We start from the raw sequence: 21,317 nt of genomic DNA, 5'->3' as shown, positions 1-21,317 counted from the left end.
TATGTATTATTATTTAAAAGCACTATTTGATCCTAGTTTCCAGATAATTTGGAAAATTTCGTGGAAAGTATTTACAATAAAAACAGATGCTTTAAAAGTGCGTCTTGTATCATGTTTACAAAATGACTTGAGTTGACTGCTCATTAATGATGATTTTTTTGGCCAATGAATGATATTATCAAAGAATGGTATTATCAGCTTCTGTTTTGGGATTTATCTTATGGAATGTATCTAGTACCTTATTCTTGTGAAAAGGCCAGTGTGAAAAAGCCAGAATGCTTTTTAATGTTGAATCTTCTTGTTTTTGCAATAGTTTTTGCATTTATTAAATAATGTAGAAAGATCTTACTGTGTAAGATAATTTTTTATCTATTATTTGTCTCTACAAATGAAGAATAATGTGTGCAGTAGTATCTTTTTGATGCTTGAATCAATTTAAGAATGAATTTCAGCCTTTTACATTTGGACAGCAAATATTAAGTAATAAGAAATTAACTTGAGTATAAAAGATAGATGCAAAATATCTGGTCTTAAGATGTTTAGATTAGGAGACATGAATAGAAAGGACTGAAAACATTTGACTCATTCTGTCATACTTTCAGGATTCATTTATCTTCTATTTCTGTCATTCTTAAACTATAAGCAGTAATTCTGTTTTTCTACTTTAGGTGGCAGTAGAATATTGGCTTGCTAATACACTGATAAAAGATGCCGAAGCAACATATTCTTTTTAAAAATATTATTTCTCCTGAATGTTCTAGTTCAGAAAGCAACGTTGGCTACTCAACACTAAGAATTTCTTGCCCAAAAGAAGTCTAAATATTTGGTTTGATGATTTGAATTTAGAAATACCATTTCTGGCTCTGTAAACAGGTTGCTATGTGGTTCTCTAGTTTTTGTCTAACTAGATTTTGCTAATTTTACTGAACACTTTGAAAATTTAGATAACTCACGAAGTACATTCCTGCTTCTCTGTAGGACTGGCAAGCCACTGTTTGATAAGATGTTACTTTTTAATGTCACTGAACAACACATGATAAAGCAGCAGTTACAGATTAGCAGCTGGAATTTGCAAAGTATTTTAATAGGCTCAAATGGCCTGTAATGAGGTTTTCTGTAAGTTTTTTTCTTAGTTTAGAGCAAAACCCATATTAATTGAAGATCTCTTTTTGGTTCTCCTTTTCTCAAAGCAACTATTCTGGGTCTGGAAACTTGACTTGGCTTGAAGGAGTTCCTGAGTGGGGAGATTTTAAAGAAAATTTCTATCTTTGATTTATCCCTCAAATATTTCTGAGCCTGTAATATGCTATACAAGGCTTTGTGCACAAAGGTGAATGTCATAGTCTCTGTCTTAAAGAATCCTGTATCATATGGTAAATACCATAAGAAAGGTATAAATGATGCATTCTGGTGGAATGGATCCTTATTTTAAACTACAGAAATATGAAAAAAATCAAGTTTTTTTGGTCTTAATAAAACACCCACATTTTTGGCTTTGTCTTAGACTGTAATTTGTATAAATTTTGACTTCTATTATGGTTTATCTTTAATAAAAAATTATTTCAACTAATCCCTCTTTAAAACAAGCCGTATTATACTAAATTGTAGGAATTGTGGTATGAGTTGTTTTATGTATGCTTTATATATGATTAACTTTTAATGTCTTTATATGCCAATATGGAATTATTCTGGACATTGTTCTCTGTCATGACATCTGATCGTGGTACAGTTCTCTTCCACAATTTTCTACAGATCTGTTTCTAAAAGAAGATACCATTTATGAAATCTTTAAATTTTCATTATGTTTATCCTGAGCATATGTTACTTAGAAATAATCAAATCATTTACAAATCATTTATCATTTACTTAAAATGTGCTCGTTTATTCAAATGAACATTTATTGAGTACCTGCTATGTGTGCCTGGCACTGGAAACATCAGTGAACCAAACAGACAATTTTCCTCCCTCTTGGACTTAACATTCAAGGGAGGCATGGTATCCTGACAATAAACAAGAATATGTATGTACATAAAGGAATGATAGCAGAAAATGTATTCGTTTTTTGCATACTTCTTCCCTTTCACCTCTAATAATCTTTTTTGATCCATTAAAATTAATGACAGACACGTGAGATAATGAATCTTGCATCATTAGTCTCTTTGGTGTTCTTATTAAGAAAACCAGTAGCTTTAACTTACAATTAATGACAGTCACGTGAGATAATGAACCTTACATCATTAGTCTCTTTGGTATTCTTATAAGAAAATCAGTAGATTTAACTTACAGTCAAGGTGATAAATGTTAACATGTTAATCTTACATAACTTTGATGTCTAGAACAATTTCCTAGTATAATTTTTATCATCCAGATTTGCTTAGTAGGTAATAAATTCCTTGATATAGAGATAGAAAGTAACTTAATTTTTCTATTGAGAATTCTACACTGAGGGTTCCACTCTCACACATATATCATATATCTGATTTACTTTTCTTTAGATTATATTTAATTATCTGTCTTTATATCCTTTCTGGCTTTTCAGCTATTTCTGAAAAGGAAACTTTACTTTTATTTTTAAAAACTCGTTATTGGTTATAGGATACACACAGAAAAGTAAACAGATCACAAGTAAGCAGCTTAATGAATTTTCACAAAGTGAGTATACCCATGTAACCAGCACCTAGGTCAAGAAACCAAACACAACCAGCATGCCAAAGCCCCCTTTATTATTCTATATTTGTTTATTTTAATCAAATTCAAGTTTCAGTTAAGAAAAATAAATCAGCTCTAAAGATATGCTGTACAACATTGTACCTATAAATTTACATACATGTTTGCCCCTCTCTGGTCACTAGGTACCTCAACTTCCCTAAATTCTAATACCATAATGTAGTTTTTCCTTTTTGTGAACTTTATGTAAATGGAATCTTACAGTATATACTCTTTTGTGTCTGGCTCTTTCACTCAACGTTATGTTTATGAGATTCAGCATTACTGCATATTGTTGTAGATATTCATTCTTATTGCTGTAGAACAGGCGTCAGCAAACTATGACCCACAGGCTAACTCTGCGCCCTATTTTTGGATAGCCAGTGAGCTAAGAATGATTTTTACATTTTTAAATGGTTAAAACAAAATATTTTTTGTGACCCATGAAAATTACATGAAATTCAAATTTCAGTGTCCATAATAAAGTACGTGGTGTCTTTTGCTCTACATAGGCAGAGGTAAGTATTTGTAACAGAGACTGGATGGCTGGCAAAGCCTAAAATATTTACTGTCTGGCTCTTTACAGAAAAAATCTGCCAGTCCCTGCTGAGCCATACCAGTGTTTGAATGTATCACAATATGTTTATCCATTCTGCTGTTGATGAGGAAATTGAGGTTTCCCGTTTTTGCCTTATGACAAGGATACTACTTTTTACCCTTAAAATTTAGCTAGTATTTTCTCATCAGATCTCTTCCATTGGACAGAGAACCATTTTTGTTTATTTTAAATTTTATTGTGGTAAGAAAACTTAACAAAATTTAAGTATACAATATGGTATTGCTGACTATGGGTACAATTGTACCTATAGATCTCTAGTGCTTATTCATTTTGCTGAACTGAAACTCGAATTTGGTTAAAATAAACAAATATGGACTAATTCCAAATATGCTATTAATTATAATTACTTTAAAAGACCCTTTATAGAAATCTGGCCAAAGATTGTATCTTACCTACGTAGGAGAAGGTTAAGATAGAGATAGAGATCTGTTTGGAGGTAAACAAGTGAATATCAAATTCATAGAATCATCATTGACTTTGCTTTGCACAGTTTCTGGGTTAGCATGTAAATTTGCCCTAAGTGGCTAGAATTGTAGATCTTTTTGTTAAATAACAATGTAATTTAATATATTCTGAATTTAATGTTCTGTAATTAGACTTGGGTAATATGGAAAGCAGCAAATTGCTTTCAGGATATCTAGCCTCAAGAGATTTGCTGAAGCAGATACTAGGCTGTTCTTTCAGGCATTTAGAACATTAAGATTTGAAAGCCGACTTGATTAGTGGACTTAAAAATAGAAAACACCACTTTTTATAGACTATCTGTCAAGATTTTTTTGACAGATAATGTAAATAAGTTATAAATCCTTTTAACATTCCATCAGGTTAGGCATAGTTATTACTTTTCTTTTGTCTAGGTGGATAAACTGAATGATAGATGATGCAGAATTGGAGTATTCATTTTGTCAGGTAATGAAACAAGTCTGCAGTCTTTCGTTCATTTCTATATTCATTAAACTATGTGCAAAGTATTTTGCTAAGTATTGCGGGGAATATAAAATGAATAAGACACAGTATATTTCACAAAGAACCTATAGTTTCCTGGGGAAGATGAACATGTATATAAATAATTAGAATTTAAAGCAAAATATAAAGCTTAATCAGTGAGTTGTAATTCATTTCAGTTATTAGGGTAAAATAATATTTAAGTTGGATCGAGAAGATTAGATTTTCACAAGCAGAAATAAGGGATTCTAAGTGGAGAACAGCATTGAGACATGTGAACATGAAAATGTGTGTTGAGTTCAAGGACTGCCAAGATCACTTTCAAACGTGTGAGATACAAGATGATAAAGGAGACCTTATTTTCAAGAATGCTCTTCTAATGCACTTGGACTTTATTCTGTGGATAGTGAGGAATCAGTGAAAGGTTTTGATTGGACAAGTGACATAAAATCAGATTTATATTTAGGAAGAGAACTTCTTGAGTAGTCTGAAGCATAAACTATTTCACTTGTAGTTACCAAACCATGTAGCTAGCTCTGCAGTGTTTTAGATGGATTTATTTATTTGTGAGGAGACCATGTGACCTACCCACCTTTACCCATTGTAAGATTAGATTAAATTCCTGATTTACTTAGCCAAGGATACAAAATCTCTCTTTGAGGGGAAGTGGTCACGTAGTACAGGAGAAAATACAAATATATTTCAGTGTGACGTCTTTTGGCCTCCATAGTTTCTTTGCCAGGAAAACTTAATTTTTGTTGCATGTCTGCTCTTTTATACTGACTCACATTACCATTCCAGATTTAAAAATGTTTAAAACATCCGATTTGTGTCAATAAGGCTTCATTTTAATCATTAAGGTTTCTCAGGAGGATCAAAATTAATCAGTTTGAATTTCACCACATCCTGTTGCTACTTAGCTCAGATTTTCAGTAAACAACAAAATGGTCACATGAATACAGCAGAAGGAACCAAAACAACTCATATGATCCACAAGATAGGAGATTGATCCTGAATTGTAAAGTCGCTATTTCCATAGTACAAAATACTGAATTTTAATTATCATAGTATATTACCTTTTACTTTTATTTATTATCCTTCCGTGAATTTCTATCCATTGAATACCATTAATGGGTATAAATCTGGAAGTCATGAGCCTGATGAGTTAATGGTTTGGATCAGGCTCTAATTGGCTCAAGCTGTAGAAGTGCTTTTAGTTTCCACTATGTCCTAGTCTGCTTGGGCTGCCGTTACAAAATACCATACACTAGGAGGCTTAAACAACAGAATCTTATTTCTCACAGTTCTGGAAGCTGGGAGGTCTAATATCAAGGTGCCAGGAAGGTAGGTTTCCTCCTGAGTCCTTTTCTCTTGGCTTGCAGGCAGCTGCCATCTCTCTGTGCTTACATACCTCTTTGTGCATGCTTTCAGGGAAAGAGAGAGCAAGCTCTCTGGTGTTTCTTCTTACAAAGGCACTAATACCATCATATGGGAGATTAGGGCTTCAGCATGAATCTTGGGAGGACACAAACATTCAGGCCATAACACTGTAAATTTTTTGCCATGACAATAAATTGTTATAATACCACATGTTTGAAGAGGAAATTAATCTTTATGCTTACTGTTTAGTTTGTATGTAAATTTTTTCTTAAGAAATTAATAGCAATCAGAATCTTTTTAGCTAACGAGTTTGACATTTTTCAGATTCATATAGTCAAAACCTGTGGAGTGCTGTCATTTTGAAGTCTACCAAACCCAAATCGTTTTTTTGCACAGAGAGAGCAAGCAGTAAACAGAACAGGAACTGGATGTGTATTTAAGCTGTGGTGCTGTCTTGTTCCTATCTTTTGACTTTCTGAAGAGGTAGGTAACAATGCCAGCTCTGGGGAAACAACTGTCTTCTGCTCCCTTTAAAAAATAAATGACTGACAAATTTTCTTTTGACCATGTATGTCTCCTGATATGAAAACATGTGTTAGTTTTCTTCATAGTAACAAAGATCATTAAAACATCTTACTGTTACTTTTTAAAAAATGTAAATGGACTTAATTTTTAAAGTAGTTTTAAGTTCACAGCAGAATTGGACACAAAAGTATAGAGTTCTCATATACTCCCTGGTTTCACATTCACACAGCCTCCCCCATTCTCAACATTATGGTCCAGAGTGGTACATTTATTATAGTAGATGAATCTGCATTGACACATCATTATTGCCCAGAGACCTTAGTTTACATTAGAGCTCACTCTTTGTGTTGAACATACTATGGGTTTTGAAAGCTGTATAATGACATATATTTAGCATTATAGTATAATTTATTGTATAATACAGAATGGTTTCACTGCCTTAAAAATCCTTCGTGTTTCATCTATTCATCTTTCCCTCCCCCGCTTCTCTTTTAGCAACCACTGATCTTTTCAATGTCTTTATGTTTTGCCTTTTCCAGAATGTCATATAATTGGAATCATAGAGTATGTAGCTTTTTCACATCAACTTTTCACTTAGTAAGCATTTAAGGTTCCTCCATGTCTTTTTCATGGCTTGATAGTTCATCTCTTTTTAGTACTGAATAATATTCATTGTCTGGATGTACCACCATTTATCCATTCACTACTGAAGGACTTCTTGATTGCTTCCAAGTTTTGGCAAATATGAATAAAGCTGCCCTAAATGTTTGTGTGCATGCTTTTGTGTGGACGTAAGTTTTCAATTCTTTTGGATAAATAACGAGGAGCGCAATTGCTAGATCAAATGGTAACAGTATATTTAGTTTGTAAGAAACCAATGAATTGTTTTCCAAAGATGCTGTACTATTTTGCATTTCCACCAATAATGAATTGAGAGTTCATGTTGCTTCACATCCTTGTCAGCATTTGGTGTCAGTATTCTATGTTTTGTCCATTCTAATAGGTGCATTGTTGTTACTTTTTGATTTGATGATTTATTTCTCAATGTCTTAGGAACTGCTTGATTGTGTGATAGTGTTATCAATATCTTTCATGATATAGACAATATATTTACCCAGAATAGAATCTAATTGCAATTGTCAAATAGTCTTGAGTCTAAATGTTTATATTGCTTTAAAGTATATCTATACTGTGATTACAACTATGATCACAAATTGTGTATGCATATAGACAAGAGCTAAGAAGGGAACTTTAAAAAGTGATATGTTGGCCTACCTTTTGTTTTCATTAGAATTATATAATATTTGTGATAAAGGAAAGTTTGAAAAGTTTACCTTTTAGGATATATTTTAAATATTTAATATTTGAGTTGATTTTAGTTATAATCCAGGTCATCTGTGGTCTTTGTGACATTTTTTTTCATTAGACACACATGTACAAAATCTTTTCTTATATTTGGTCATTTTTTACTCTGATTATATTACAGAAATATGGCAATTTGAGAAGAAATGGAATATGGGCTGCTATAGATTTTAATGACTTTAAGACATTAATGATGCCTAAAATACTATACCCATGGGTCTGAAATTCAAGTTGTTCAATGATTTCTTACCTTAAATATTTTTAAATTCCGCTCTTACATGTTTTCTTTTAGGTTCTTTTGAAATTTGACAAATGTGATCCTGGATTGTGTTTTTCCTCAAAGGAAGCAAGAATAAGACTTGAAAACCAATTATGTCAGCAGTGTGCTAAGTCATTTTCAAGATAAAAAGACCACATTTTGCTGTTATAAAAACTGCGTTGTAGGAAGGAAGGAGGGGAGTGCTCACCAGTTAGAGGATGAGGATTACCTCCCCATTTCCTTATTAGTACATCGAAATTATATTTTTCTTCTTTATTGGAGACCTCTGTGTGTGTGTGTGTGTGTGTGGTCATGGGAGTGGAAGACAATATCAACAAGGAGGAAGGTTCTCATTACCCTCAGGTAGGAAAGAGGGGACTGGAATCTTAGGTAGAGAACATGAGATCTTATGATACTCAGCCTTGGAGAAGGGATAGAGATGGAGCCAGTAGTCTTATATTAGCAAACTTAAAAAAGACTGTTTGTTAGGCAGCCTGGTAGCAAACAGTTATCAGTTAAATTGCCATCTAGTTTGAGTAAAATCCTGTTTTTTTCTGTATTAGGACAAGTTTTGTAATCTATTTTTTAGACTGGTTTTCTGCTTTTGCCAAAGATTCTTACCTTAGTTTTTGGGTCAAGTGCTTTGCTGGCTGAATTGAAGGCTCCATAAACTAATGTCACTTGAAAAATCTTGGTCTTAAAGGCAAACCAATAAAAGGAAACTTATGGAAAGGAAAAGGGCATTCTACCTGTCAACATTTTACTGAGTTTCTTCGACATTAAAAAAACCCAAGTTCCTGTTGTTTCTATTTTAGGATTTTGAGTTTATTGTTAAACCCATTCTCTAACAAACCCAAATAACTATAGTCTTTTCTTCAGTTCCTGTTAAGAGTTATAAATAAACATTCTAAAGAATTATCTGCCTTTACAAAGAAGATAATGTTCATGAAATAACCTTAAATGAGGAAAGGAAGAAAAACAATGTTTCTTAAGTGTCTAATGTGCTGGATACTATTGTATGCTTTCATACATCATTTAAATCTTGTCACTGTCATTTGAGATTGGTATTAGTAGTTCCATTTGCAAATGGAAGAAATGAGTCTCAGGGGTTTGGTAACTTGTCTAGGATTTTGCATCTAGTAAGATCTTTTTAATTTAAAGCCTATGTCCTCATTCTGGTGTATTCTTAATCTGAGTCTTTTAAAATTCAGATAACTAAAGAAGGAAAAAGGATAAAATGTATATCTAACCCAGTTTTCTGTATTGGGCTTTCGAGTGCTTTATTTGAAAAATTTAATCAAATAAATATAGGCCAGTAGTTGCATGTGAGAGCACCCTGAAGTAGTTTCATTAGTAAATGCAGCTTTTCTGGCCACTTTACACGCTAATGTTGTTACTACAATGAAACTAAGGGGAAATCTAAAGCCTGAAGCTTTTTTCCCCTAATGGCTTTCATGTGTACAGAACACATTTCTATTTTGATTTTTTTAGAAGCCTTTTGGAGCAATGAAGGTACCTTGCTTTTTTTCCCCATGGAAAAGTCACACAAATATATGAATGTATGCATACAAACACAGACACACACACACACAGTAACGACTGTTAGAAGATAAATTGATGCATATTAAGCATTTTAAGGGTTTAATTGAACAAAAATAGATTCCAGTCAGGTAATACCAAAGAATAGGAGCACTTCACTGACAGGAGCTAGGGGAAAGACTCTTACAGAGAAGAGGTGAAGCAAAGCAAGGAAATTATTTGATTGGTTGTAGCTTAAGTAGTTCCCTTATTTGGGAAAGCCTAATTAGCTGTTTATGATTGATTGTCTTTAGGTTTTGATTTCTTAACCTTGAGGCATTACAGGCATAGATTTTGGTTTGATGTAGATTGTAGGCTGCTAAGGCATTAATGCCATCAGTCTAATGGCCTCCTTGTTTAATTAACATTTCCTCCCTTTTGATCATTTATACATGAGAGATTGACGAGGAGTTTGGTATTAGCACTATTCTTGGTCACCATCAGGGTTAAGTTTTTCTTCTCAGGAAAGTCATAGATTATGATATCAGGTTGTGGAAGAATTGTTTTTACTGTTCATCTTCTTGTTTATCCTGTGTTTGTTTCTCTAGGTGCAGTGAAACCATATTTAAGTGAATACATATTTAAGATAAGACCCTTGAGAGAACACAGTGCACCAAGGAAACTATACAATGATGACTATCAGGAGGATAATACCAAGAGACTGATATGCTCCCTAGTCATGACCCCCATGAACCAAACCAGTTAGTATCAAATAAATCAAAGAATGTACCAAGTGAATTGTTTGTTAATTTCTTATATTTGATACAATACCAGAAGTGTTGATCTAGCTATAGTGGCAGGTAATTGTTATGGCTCAGACTCCTCTTTGTTCAGCCAATAAGTAATCTAAAGCAATTTTTGTTATCTATAACCATGTTAGCCAGAAAGCCTAGAGACTTTTGTTGTGCAGCTATGGTCTTAGTGGTAGATTCAGCAATAGTTGTCAGTTAAGGAGCATCGTCTTTCCATGCATTAACCGGGAGAAAAAGCACATAGTGAAAAGGCAAAAGGAATAAAGATTTCATATTGGAGATGGAGATCTTGATCCATGATCTTGGGAGAGCTGTTCACTTCAAGGTGTCCACTTCTAGGGTGGAACCATTTTAGATCTCCAGCTGGTATACAGTTCCAGGAATTTGGATGAACCCTTTTTAATTGGCGGATGTGGACCCATGGTTCAAGGCCCTAAAGTTTGGCTGTTATCTGGGTAGTGACCTGATATGGTCCCTTCCAACAAGGTTCAAGGGCAGTCTTTGTCCTTAATGATTCTAAGAAGAGTAAGAGAAAATTGGAAACATTAATTTAAAGAGACATAGCCATGTACTACAGGAAACTAGAAGAATTCAGGATCCAGTCCAGTTTACAGGTAGATAACAAAACCTCAAAGACAGTGAATAGGACTAGAATTTAATACCCACAAGGATGTGCTATAGTTTCCCATTAAAACATATTTTTCTCTCTATAGGTACCCACTTTTCTATCAGAGGTAAAGTAAGAGTCATTTTTTGCAAAATAAGTTTAGTCTCAAAAAACTTGGTCTAATTATTTACATAAATGTAGCAAGAATGATAATTGGTCATACAGGCTCTTTTAAAGTCAGCTTTGCTATAACTTTTCTTTTTTTTTCCCCCTCTTTAATTCCCCTCACCCCACTTCCACCCCCGACCTATGGATGTTGCCGTTTCCCCTTAAGAACCGGATCTCTGAAGTCGGGGCGTCACCTCCCACACACTCGTGGCGTGCACCCGGGGCCTTGTACCCCTGGTGCACTTGGGGGGCCTGGCCCACGGCTCCACCTGGGGCGCAAATCCAGGACCTTCTGCGTGTAAAGCAGACGTGCTAACCACTACTCTATGGAGCCATCCCCACGTGTAACTTTTCATAAGGAGTCCTAGATTCGATTAAAAGATCTCTCAAGCCTGGGAAGCCAAGCCAAGGACTCACCATCTGGCTTTCCCTGGGATACCTATAGATTAGAGTGAATTCCTCTCTTCTTGAGGTCCCCCAAATATCCTGATGTTACTGGGGATGCCAGGAAATGACCTTTTTACACATCTGTTAGATAGGGCTTGAAACTGCAAGTGAGATACCCGGCGGTTTTTCCAAGGAGCTTTATTGATTGCATAAAGTCAACTTTAGTTCCTTAAAATTGTCTGGTCATATCCGATTTTATGAACATCATTCTCAAATATGACGTTCCTGACAAAGCCTTCATCAATAACCAGTGTTTTCAGTTGTGTCCCGTATAAGCAGAACAGATTTTGCTTGAACTTATGCAAACAACTATATTAAAATTAAAATAAGAATACTAAGTAAGTTACCGAATTCTGGAGGGATCAGGTAGGGAGGAAAAGTAAATGTTTTAATTCTGTTTACAAAGTTATACTTTACCAAATTGCTGTAAGTCATAGATAGCCAGCAGATGGAATAAGGTTAACTGCTCAGATGGCTTAAGCTTTTTAATATTTGTGGAGAAGACTTTTAACATTGTTTTTCATTTACCTAGTTTCGAAACAGCTTCTTTTGTCTTTCTGATAAGAATTATCTCCCTACAGTTTGTATTTCAAAGAGATGGCTCTTGGTTCTTAACAGAAGACCAGGAAGAACATTTCTATCTCAAAGGCTCAGAGAAAGGATATAAGTTTTCTCCAAGAAGGAATTTAGTTTTCAATGTCCTGACCATTCACAACATCTGCAAACATTTTAAAATGAATAAGAAGAGGTTTGGGATTGCTAAAAAGCATTGGTGGGTTTTAAATTGTTTCTAGAGCCTCATTTCTGTTCTTGTAAAGACTTGATTTATAAGGCAAAGGCAGTTTTTAATTCATCAAAGAACTGAGTGGTAACCTGAATGATATCATGGGGCTTACCCACTCATTCAACTACATTATGTTCAATTTGCTTTTTTAAATCAAGGAGATTTCCAACTAATATGAAAGTCAAAATATTCCAGTGTTCATTGTATCTTAGGGGAGAAGGCCTAAAACGAAAATTCCTGTCAGGCTCTGAATATCAATTTCCAGTTTGGCCAACTTCTGTCCATAGAGCTCATTAAAAAAATTCTTTCAAATATCTTATTATCAGGCCAGGACAAACAGTAATATTCCTGGCAGTATTGAACTCTTTTTTTAAACTATTATTTTTCCCTTTTTCTTTTAAACCACAGGCATTACCTATTATGTGACTCGAAACCAAAGCCAATAAGCCTTTTGTAGCTTAACCATGAGCACAAGAGGCATCCATCCCTAAAGAGGGTACAGGAGATGCTGCCCTCCCAAGATTCAGAACCACTCTGAAAGATAACCAAAAGAAAGACACAATTCCAATGAGAGTTGGCAACGGCTGGTAGGATACTAGCCACAAGTGGGTTGCAACCCACATTTCTTTCTGGCTATATTATTAGAGCCCCCAAACCTTTGTTTGAGCTGCCTGTACATGCAAGAACTGACACTTGCGTGCTCAGATAGGTGGAAATCTAAGCCAAGTTCTCAAGACATAAAATGAGACAAGAAAGCAATAGTTGTCCCTGGGAGGGAAAGAACTGATAAACAAGGAGTACCTCCAAACCAAAATCATAAGAGTCTTAATTTAAGAAAAAGAAAGGACAATGTGAAATTTTACCTTTTTCTCTTAACCAAGTACTACAGATAGAGATATGGGAGAGCTGACTTTGGTAAGAATTCTCAGCTTTCTCTGTGTTCTGCTAGTTTTCTTAGGCTCTGATCTGCAGGCTCTAGAGTTAGTGGGGTGTCTTAGTAGGTCCCATCCTGGTCATCATAAAATGTAGAAGAGGAAAAATCATTATCTCTCTACCCTGGCTGAGACCCCTTTTTATCTCTAGGGCACTGCATAAATGGGTAAATTTAAATAGGTTAAAAGTTTCCCATTGTAGCCACTGCAATTCAGGATTATCTTTAGTAAGGTTAACCCACTTGTTCAGAAAAACACAGGTTTGGACTCAATTTTTATACACATGGTTAGCTGGAGTCCCAGATGAAAGAGTCGTAGACTCTTTGGACTCAGAGGAACTCATTTTCTCTTTCTCTCTTTTTTTTCCCCCTTAAAACAAAATTTTATTTACTTGACTCTTCACACTGGACTGAGTCTAGTTTGTTAGACCTAGTTTGGATAAAGAAATGCTCAAATAAAATCTGAGCGCTCATAATACAAAAGCTGCGGAGCTCAGATATCCCAAAGCGACATACTGATGACCTCCAGGTGCAGCAAGAAAGCAGTGAGCACAATGAGCTCAGTGAATACTTCCACCTGCTCATGGCTCATTGTTTCCTGGGGCCATCAGAGGTCCCCTCTTCTGACAACAGAACTGTTAAAAGATAAACTGAGGCATATTAAACCTTTTGAATTTATTTGAGCAAAAATTGATTAGAATCAGGCAGCGTTTTGATCAAGTTGCTTGAAATCATGAAGATTATCTTATACTGTAGTTGGAAACATACAAACCCATAACAAACATTTTTTTAATGCTTTACATTTTTTTAATTAAAATTTTTTTTTCATGTACAGTTGGCATTTAATATTATTCTATATTAGTTTCAGGTATACAGCATAGTGTTTAGCTATTTATATAATTTACAAAGTGATCCCTCCCAGTAAATCTAGTACCCATCTGGTACCATACATAGTTATTACAATATTATTGACTATATTCCCTATGCTGAACTTATTTATTTAAAAAAAAATTTTTATACAATAATATTGACTATATTCTCTATGCTATACTTTACATCCCTGTGACTGTTTTGTAATTACTAATTTGTACTACTTCATCCCTTCACCTATTTCACCCAGTCCCTCAACCTCTATCCCCTCTGGCAACCACCAGTTTGTTCTCTGTATCTTGTAAGTCTGTTTTTGTTTAGTTTGTTCATTAACAGAAACATTTTTGGCAATTTTGGTGAAAGATTAAATATCCACAATTCTACATCCTACCAAAACAATTTTTATTTTAATAATTCCTTCTAGTTTTTGTTTATACATATGTTTATTTTTCTGTAGTACCAGTCATAATGTATAAATTATAATCAGATTTTACACTAAAATGTAGACAGTTCTATCTTAGATTTTCTGGGACAAACCTTATTTTCATTATCCTGCTGTCAAAATGTGTTAGATCATATTAAATAATTTGAGGTTTTAGAAATACAGGTTTCCATGTCATATAGTGTAATTATTTTAACGACTAATATTGTATTGACATTTTACTTGGTTAGTACATATTTGGATTGTTTCTAGATTTCCTTATAGGTAACATTTCAATTAGTGTTTTTATACATAATTTTTGCTTCTGTAGAATTATTTATTGAGTTTATTTCTCAAGAGTGGGTTATTAGATGAAAGTTTATGAATATATTGATTGTATTTTGTCATGTTGCTTTCTGTGAGGCCTTTCCACTTTATAAGTGACTGTACTAGCTTAACTATTTTTGGTCAACATTGTTTAAAATTATGTTTTGTTTTTGTTCATTTAGTTATACATGGTATTTTAAGATTGCTTCACTCTCTGATAGAGTTCAGGACATGCTACCCCAAAATATGGCACCTTGGCATACTGAATATTTTAAGTGAAAGGAATTTGAGAAAAGGGAGAGCAGGATATTTACTCTGACCCCTCCCCACCACCCTTCTTCCCTGAAACAGGCCATTAAATCTTCGTGGGAGTGGTGCCCTCCCTTTACCCAGGGGAGAAGAGCGTCCTTATCTCTGAAGGCAGAGAGATGACAAGAAGAATTCTACCAACAGGCCTTGCTAGGGTTTTCCCCAGCCTACAAAATTAGTTTGTGTTCCTTAACATATCACACCCTTCTATGAATGTTCACTTTTCATCAAACCTAATGTAAAAATACACAGGCTTAACTGTTTCTTTGTGCCTTCATTTCCTTATGAAGGCTCCCATGTCACATAAAACATTAAATAAATATGTGTTTTTCTCTTATCTGCCTTTGTTAATTTCCAGACCCAGCCAGGGGTCCTGAAAAGACTGAGGAAAACGTTTTCCTCCCCTACATCTACTTTTATTCTAATACTGTTGAAGATTGTTTATTATATGTATATTCTCTCTTTTCATATCCTTTGCTTATATATGTATTAAAATCTTGATGTCTTATATAAAAATGCTGATATAACTTTGTAAAGATTCTCAGGAAAGGAAATGATGGTAGGAGAAGGGAAAGATGTATGTATGATGCAATAGAAACCTTTAGTATACATAACTGTGAGTATTGGAAGAGAAAATTTTTATTCGTAGAAAACATATCTTGATTAATAGGAATAAGGAGAGGCAATGGATATTTTTTGAAATCCTGGTCTGTTCTGAACCTTAGGGCAGGCACTTTCTAAATGTTATTTAATCTCAGAACACTATGAGCTAGATTATTTCTATTTTACAAATGGAGAAACCGAGACAGAAAAATTAAACAGCTTTCCCAAGGATATACAAATTGTTCATAAAAGCACGATTATTAAATTGGTTAATATCATAATACCTGAAAAATATTACCCATAATCCATAACTTGGAATCTGAAAATTCATGTCCTTTAGTTCTAGAAGTCTTTTCATATATTTTATTGGATCATTTCCTCCATGCCATTTAAGAAATTTTTCTAATTTTGGAACTCCTTTTATTCAGGGTTAGGTCTTCTTGCCTGATTTCTTTCATTTTCTTTTTTTCCCCCTTCTTTTCCTGTTTCCTTTCTCTATGTCATTTTTGGCCAACTTTCTGAAAATTTTCTCAGCTATCCTGTTTTGAATTTTCTATTTCTGTTATTTTATTAATTTCTAGGAGTTCTTGTTCTTTAATATTCCTTAAAAAAAGGAGTTAGTACTTATTATGTGGGCAGTTCTCTTGTTTGTTTCTAATAATGTTAGTTATAGGTGATATTTTGAAATTTAAAAAATTTTATGAATTTTCTATTCCTTTGAATTTCTATTTTTTGTTTATTTTGGTCCTGTCTTTCATGTTGGAGGCTTTCCTCAAATATTTGGTGTTTCTCTGTTGTCATTTATATTTACGAGTGACAGATTAAAAGGTTGATTGGAAGCCTTGTGAGTATGAGCCAGGGTTTAAAGCCTACTGAACTTAGAGTTGTAGGGTGCTCATGTGTGTGCCCTGCAGTCAATACCTGTAAGTCCATCCTCTTGGTTAGGCTGTTCCCCAGAGAGGAATCTTCTAACGTTCCTGCCTGGAAGTCCATCTGCCAGCGTTCTTGGAGCCTGTTGTATAGTGAAGCATTTGGTCAGTCTTTGCTGTCAGTCCTTGAAAGTGAGGCTTTAAATCCTTGAAGTTTCTGGAGTGATAGGAGTTTCTTTGTTATTTACAGTAGGCCCCTCGAACCTCATTTTATAGTTTTTGCCAACAAGGTAAGTCATGGTGAGCCCTTAGATAGTTTATGCTAATGAGATGATTTAGGATTGGAGTCTGTAACTCCAGAAAGACCACTTGTGTGATTATAGGGTTGGGCTTTGAGTCACATGATATCGGCCCATCCTCCAGGGAGAAGGGAAGCTGAATATTGAGTTAAATCACAGGGCCAATGATTTAATCAGTTTTGCCTACGTAATGAAACCCCAGTAAAAACTCTGGACTTTTTGGCCGTGGAGAGTTTTCTCAGTAGATAACACTCTGTGTATATTGTTATGCATCAGTGTACCCAGGAGGGTGATGTTTCCTGACTCTATGGGGAGAGGACAGGGAAACTCCATCTGGGACCCTCTCAGACCTTACCCTGTGCATCTCTATTTTTGCTGGTCCTGATTTGTTATTTTTTGCTATAATAAAACTAATTTTAAATATAGCACTTTTCTGAGTTCTGTGAATTATTCGGTCAAATTATTGAACTTAAGGGGATAATGGGAACTCTTGCGTTTATAGATAGTTTCTCAGATGTACAGGTGGCTTGAACACCCTACTGCACCAGCTCTGTGGCTGGTGTCTAAAGTGGTGTCATCCTTGTAAAGGCTTTTGCCCTTAACTTGTGAGGGTAGTTCATGTCGCAATTGCATTGCAGTCAGTGGGGAAAGGGGATTGGGTACCCCATTATCCAGTATGTAGTTCATGTTACAGTTGCATTGCAGAATCAATGGGAGAAGGGGACTCAGTAGTTCATGTCACAATTGCATTGCAGAGTCAGTGGTGGAAGGGGACTGGGCACCTCTCATTCAGTATGTGGAATTACACTTCATCTCCCAGTTTTCAGAATGAGTCCCTTGCCCTGAGCTGTGCCTAGAGTCCTTGTGTCCAGAGCCCTCTGGTTCGCTCTCTAGCATGGAAACCCACAGTCTTTCACCAGGAGCGTTGCTGGGGGTGGTGGCTGGATTAAGTAGTAAGCAAATTTTCAACTACTTCTCTTGTTTCCAATTTCACTTTCACTTAGAAATATGTAGTACTTCCCATTCCTTTGTATCTCTGGAGTTCTACAGTGGGAATTGCTTGCTTCTTAGCTGTACCAGAGAAATCTTTGTCCCCAGAAGTCCTACTTTCCTACTATTTTCTATTCTTTATCCCATCTTCTTTCTTATATTTTTTTCATTTTTATGTTTGTGATAAAGAATTGAGAGATTGAGTAGTTTTTCTCAATTCCATTATTCATCATTACCTGAACTTCATGTTTTCAGGCAGTTGATTTTAGAGTGAGATCTAAATAAATGTTCTGTTAATACTTGGAATAGCTGGTGGCTAGGTGTATTAATTTGTTCTACCATTAAAAATTCTGAAATTACTGTGATTTTTTTTTTAATATGGAAGCATATATAAGGAAATAAAATTTCATATAAAATATTTTTGAAAAATTTTTTTGTTTAATTTTTGTAGTTTCAAGCTGACCATTTCTGATAAATTATCTTATTCAATGGAGAAGGTTATTTGAATTAGCAGTGTGATTTGACCTCTAGGCTTAGTTACCAAGTAGGACTGTTTGAGAAACCAGAGCAAAACTACTCAAGAGAGAAAATAGATGTATGTGAACTGTAGGCCTCACCCTAGACTGTAAGCATAGTGTGAGTAGTTGTCTCACCATGGTATTGAGCTTCTGGACATTTGGTAAATATTTGATTATCAGTTGATCAACTTTGACTAAAGTGTATGAAATCTTTTTTTCTACCAATTTGGGCTTTTTAATCCTTTTCCCCTTTTCACCCAGCTCCCCAACCCTCCTCCCATTTGGCAACCATCAGTTTGTTCTCTCTGTGAATCTGTTTTTGTTTTGTTTGTTTATTTTGTTCTTTAGATTCCATATATAAGTGAAATCATATGGTATTTGTCTTTCTGTCAGACTTATTTCACCTAGCATAATACCCTATAGATCCATCTATGTTGTCACAAATGGTAAGATTTCATTCTTTTTTATGGTCAAGTAATATTCTGTTGTATGTATATACCACATCTTTATCTAATCATCTATTGCTGTTATAAGTAATGCTGCGGTGAACATAGGTGTACATATATCTTTTCAAATTAGTGTTTTGGATTTCTTCAGATAAATACCCGTAAGTGGAATTGCTGGGTCATAAGGTAGTTCTAATTTTAATTTTTGGAGGAAACTCCATACCGTTTTCCATAGTGGCTGCACCAATTTGCAATCAAAGATGTTGAGCATCTTTTCATATGTCTGTTGGCCATCTGTATGTCTTTGGAGGAATGTCTATTCATCTTTTAATCGAATCATTTCTTTTGTGGTATTGAGTTGTATGAGTTCTTTATAAATTGCAATTTTTCCATTGGCAAATATTTTCTCCCATTCAATAGATTGTCTTTTCATTTTTTTGATCATTTCTTTTGCTGCACAAAACCTTTTTAGTTTGATTTAGTCTCACTTATTTTTTCTTTTGTTTCCCTTGCCCAAGGAGATGTATCAGAATAAAATATTACTAAGAGTAACTTCAGAGAGCTTACTATATTTTCTTCTAGGAGTGTTATGGTGTCAGATCTTACATTTAAGTCTTTAATCCATTTTGAGTTTATTCTTGTATATGGTCTAAGAGTGTGGTCCACTTTCATTTTTTTTTTTTTTTGCGTGTACCTATTTAGTTTTCCCAACAACATTTATTGAATAAACTGTGTTCACCCCAGTGTATATTCTTGCCTCTTTTGTCATAGATTAAATGACTATATAGGCATGGGTTTATTTCTGGGATCTCTATTTTGTTCCATTGATCTGTCTCTTTTTATGCCTGTCTCTTTTTATGCTGTTTTGTTTAGTACAGTTTGAAATCAGGTAGTGTGATACCTCCAACTTTGTTATTTCTCAAGATCACCGTGGATTATTTGTTCTGGTATTTTGATGAGAATTGCACTGAATCTATAGATTGCTTTGGGTAGTATGGACATTTTAATGATGTCAGTTATTCCTATTCATGAGCGTGATATATGCTTCCATTCATTTGTATCTTCTTCCATTTCTTAAGTGTCTTATAATTTTTTGAGTACAGGTCTTTTACTTCTTTGGTTAAGTTTATTCCTAGGTTTTTTTTTTTTTTTTTTTTGATGTAATTGTAAATGGGATTGCTCTCTTAATTTCCCTTTGTGATAGTTCATTATTGTAAAACTGCAATTGATTTCTGAATATTAATTTTATATCTTGCTACTTTACTGAATTCATTTGTCAGTTCTAATAGTTTTTTGGGGGATCTTTAGAGTTCTCCATATATAGTATCATGTCATTAGCTAAAGTATATGAAATCTTGTACTTGACCAAGAAAGATCTTAAAAAGCCAGGTACATCTGAGTTAGGGATAGAGGTTAAAAATCCACCAGAGAATTTACAACATGTGCAAAGATGGCTGTTGCAAGGGACTGAGTTATCTTTAAGGGCAACATAAATTTCAAGGGTAGGAGTTGGAGCCTCAAAGTTGAGCTACCCTTTTTATGTGGAGACTCCATTGCCATTTTTCCCCCTCAGTATTTTGTTAATTTTTTGCCTTGGGGAAAAAAAAAAAACAACTGCTAAGAATTTTCAGACATACAAAAAAGGTAAATAAGTTGATCATAGTGAAGTATCAAGGCTTGATTTCATTAGGGAGATAAGGAAACCATAAGGTAGCCCTAAAAATGCTGGGAAGTTGGTAATGTTCAGTTAGTAGCTAAGCATGCCTCCTGGAACACATGATTAAAATTTGTATCTGAGCACAGTGACCAATTGCTATGTATCAAAGACCTTCTCAATTCCTTGAGATCGTTTTGTAATTGTGATTGTTTAATTCTCAGTTGTTGTGAGTGTTCTGTTATATGCTATGGGTATGTATAACCTTATTCTACACTCGCTCTAATATAGTTTGCGGTTTTATTTTTTCTTATTCTTACCTAGCTCTCTGTCACTTGTTTTTGGACTTGATTAATTGTTCAACTCTCTGCCCTTCTATTGGACAATAGAGCAACCAGTAGACTGGAAAGTTCCTTGCACAGTGACTGTTACATAGTAGCTGCACAAATCATTGAGCTTTGGAATGTATCCAGAGGTGCTCTAGGTGAGTCCATTACTGGCCAAATTTTTGTTTTATGAAACCAAATTAGTTTTTCCTTTTTTAATATGTAAATCTGTTAAATTAGCATGCATAATAAGGCAGTAATACCAACAAGCACCAATCAGTTATATACTAAATCTAGTAATGGGAAGTTTGAATTTGGCTTTAGATATGATTTGATTTCACTTGTTTTTAACTGTGCCAAATGAAACAAGGTTGGATTTTGTGTACAAAGGCTCCAGTAATTTCCCAGGGCTTGGAGACACCAGAGAAACAGAGACTTTATTATTTTATCACAGATAGCAAGAAACAGGACTAATTACACAGATTCGTGAAGAATAAATTTCCATATTCACTCCATGGCTCTTCTTTTTACTGCAGTTTTCTTTTCAATTTGTGAATTGTGTAAATTAAGAACTTCTAAATGATTATAGCTATGTTTTTTTCCTGTAGGAAGAGCCAGTCAT

The 21,317-nt window shown here is 34.5% G+C and overlaps 1 protein-coding gene and 1 long non-coding RNA gene across 3 annotated transcripts in view; both read left to right on the top strand.

Moving 5' to 3' along the window:
* COMMD1 (copper metabolism domain containing 1) overlaps window positions 1-21,317 on the top strand; it is a 119,799-nt gene that overhangs the window by 18,031 nt on the left and 80,451 nt on the right. The gene's annotated exons all lie outside the window — the stretch shown is intronic.
* Window positions 5,976-10,103, top strand: LOC111733498. The gene is made up of 2 exons (XR_002778010.1): window positions 5,976-6,133; window positions 9,923-10,103. It is a non-coding gene; the product is annotated as an uncharacterized LOC111733498 (long non-coding RNA).

Source organism: Pteropus vampyrus, unplaced genomic scaffold (genome assembly GCF_000151845.1).
Source record: "Pteropus vampyrus isolate Shadow unplaced genomic scaffold, Pvam_2.0 Scaffold571, whole genome shotgun sequence".
NCBI classification, from domain to species: domain Eukaryota; kingdom Metazoa; phylum Chordata; class Mammalia; order Chiroptera; family Pteropodidae; genus Pteropus; species Pteropus vampyrus.
The sequence above is the reverse complement of the archived record's forward strand: the minus strand, read 5'-3'. Positions and strand labels throughout refer to the sequence as shown.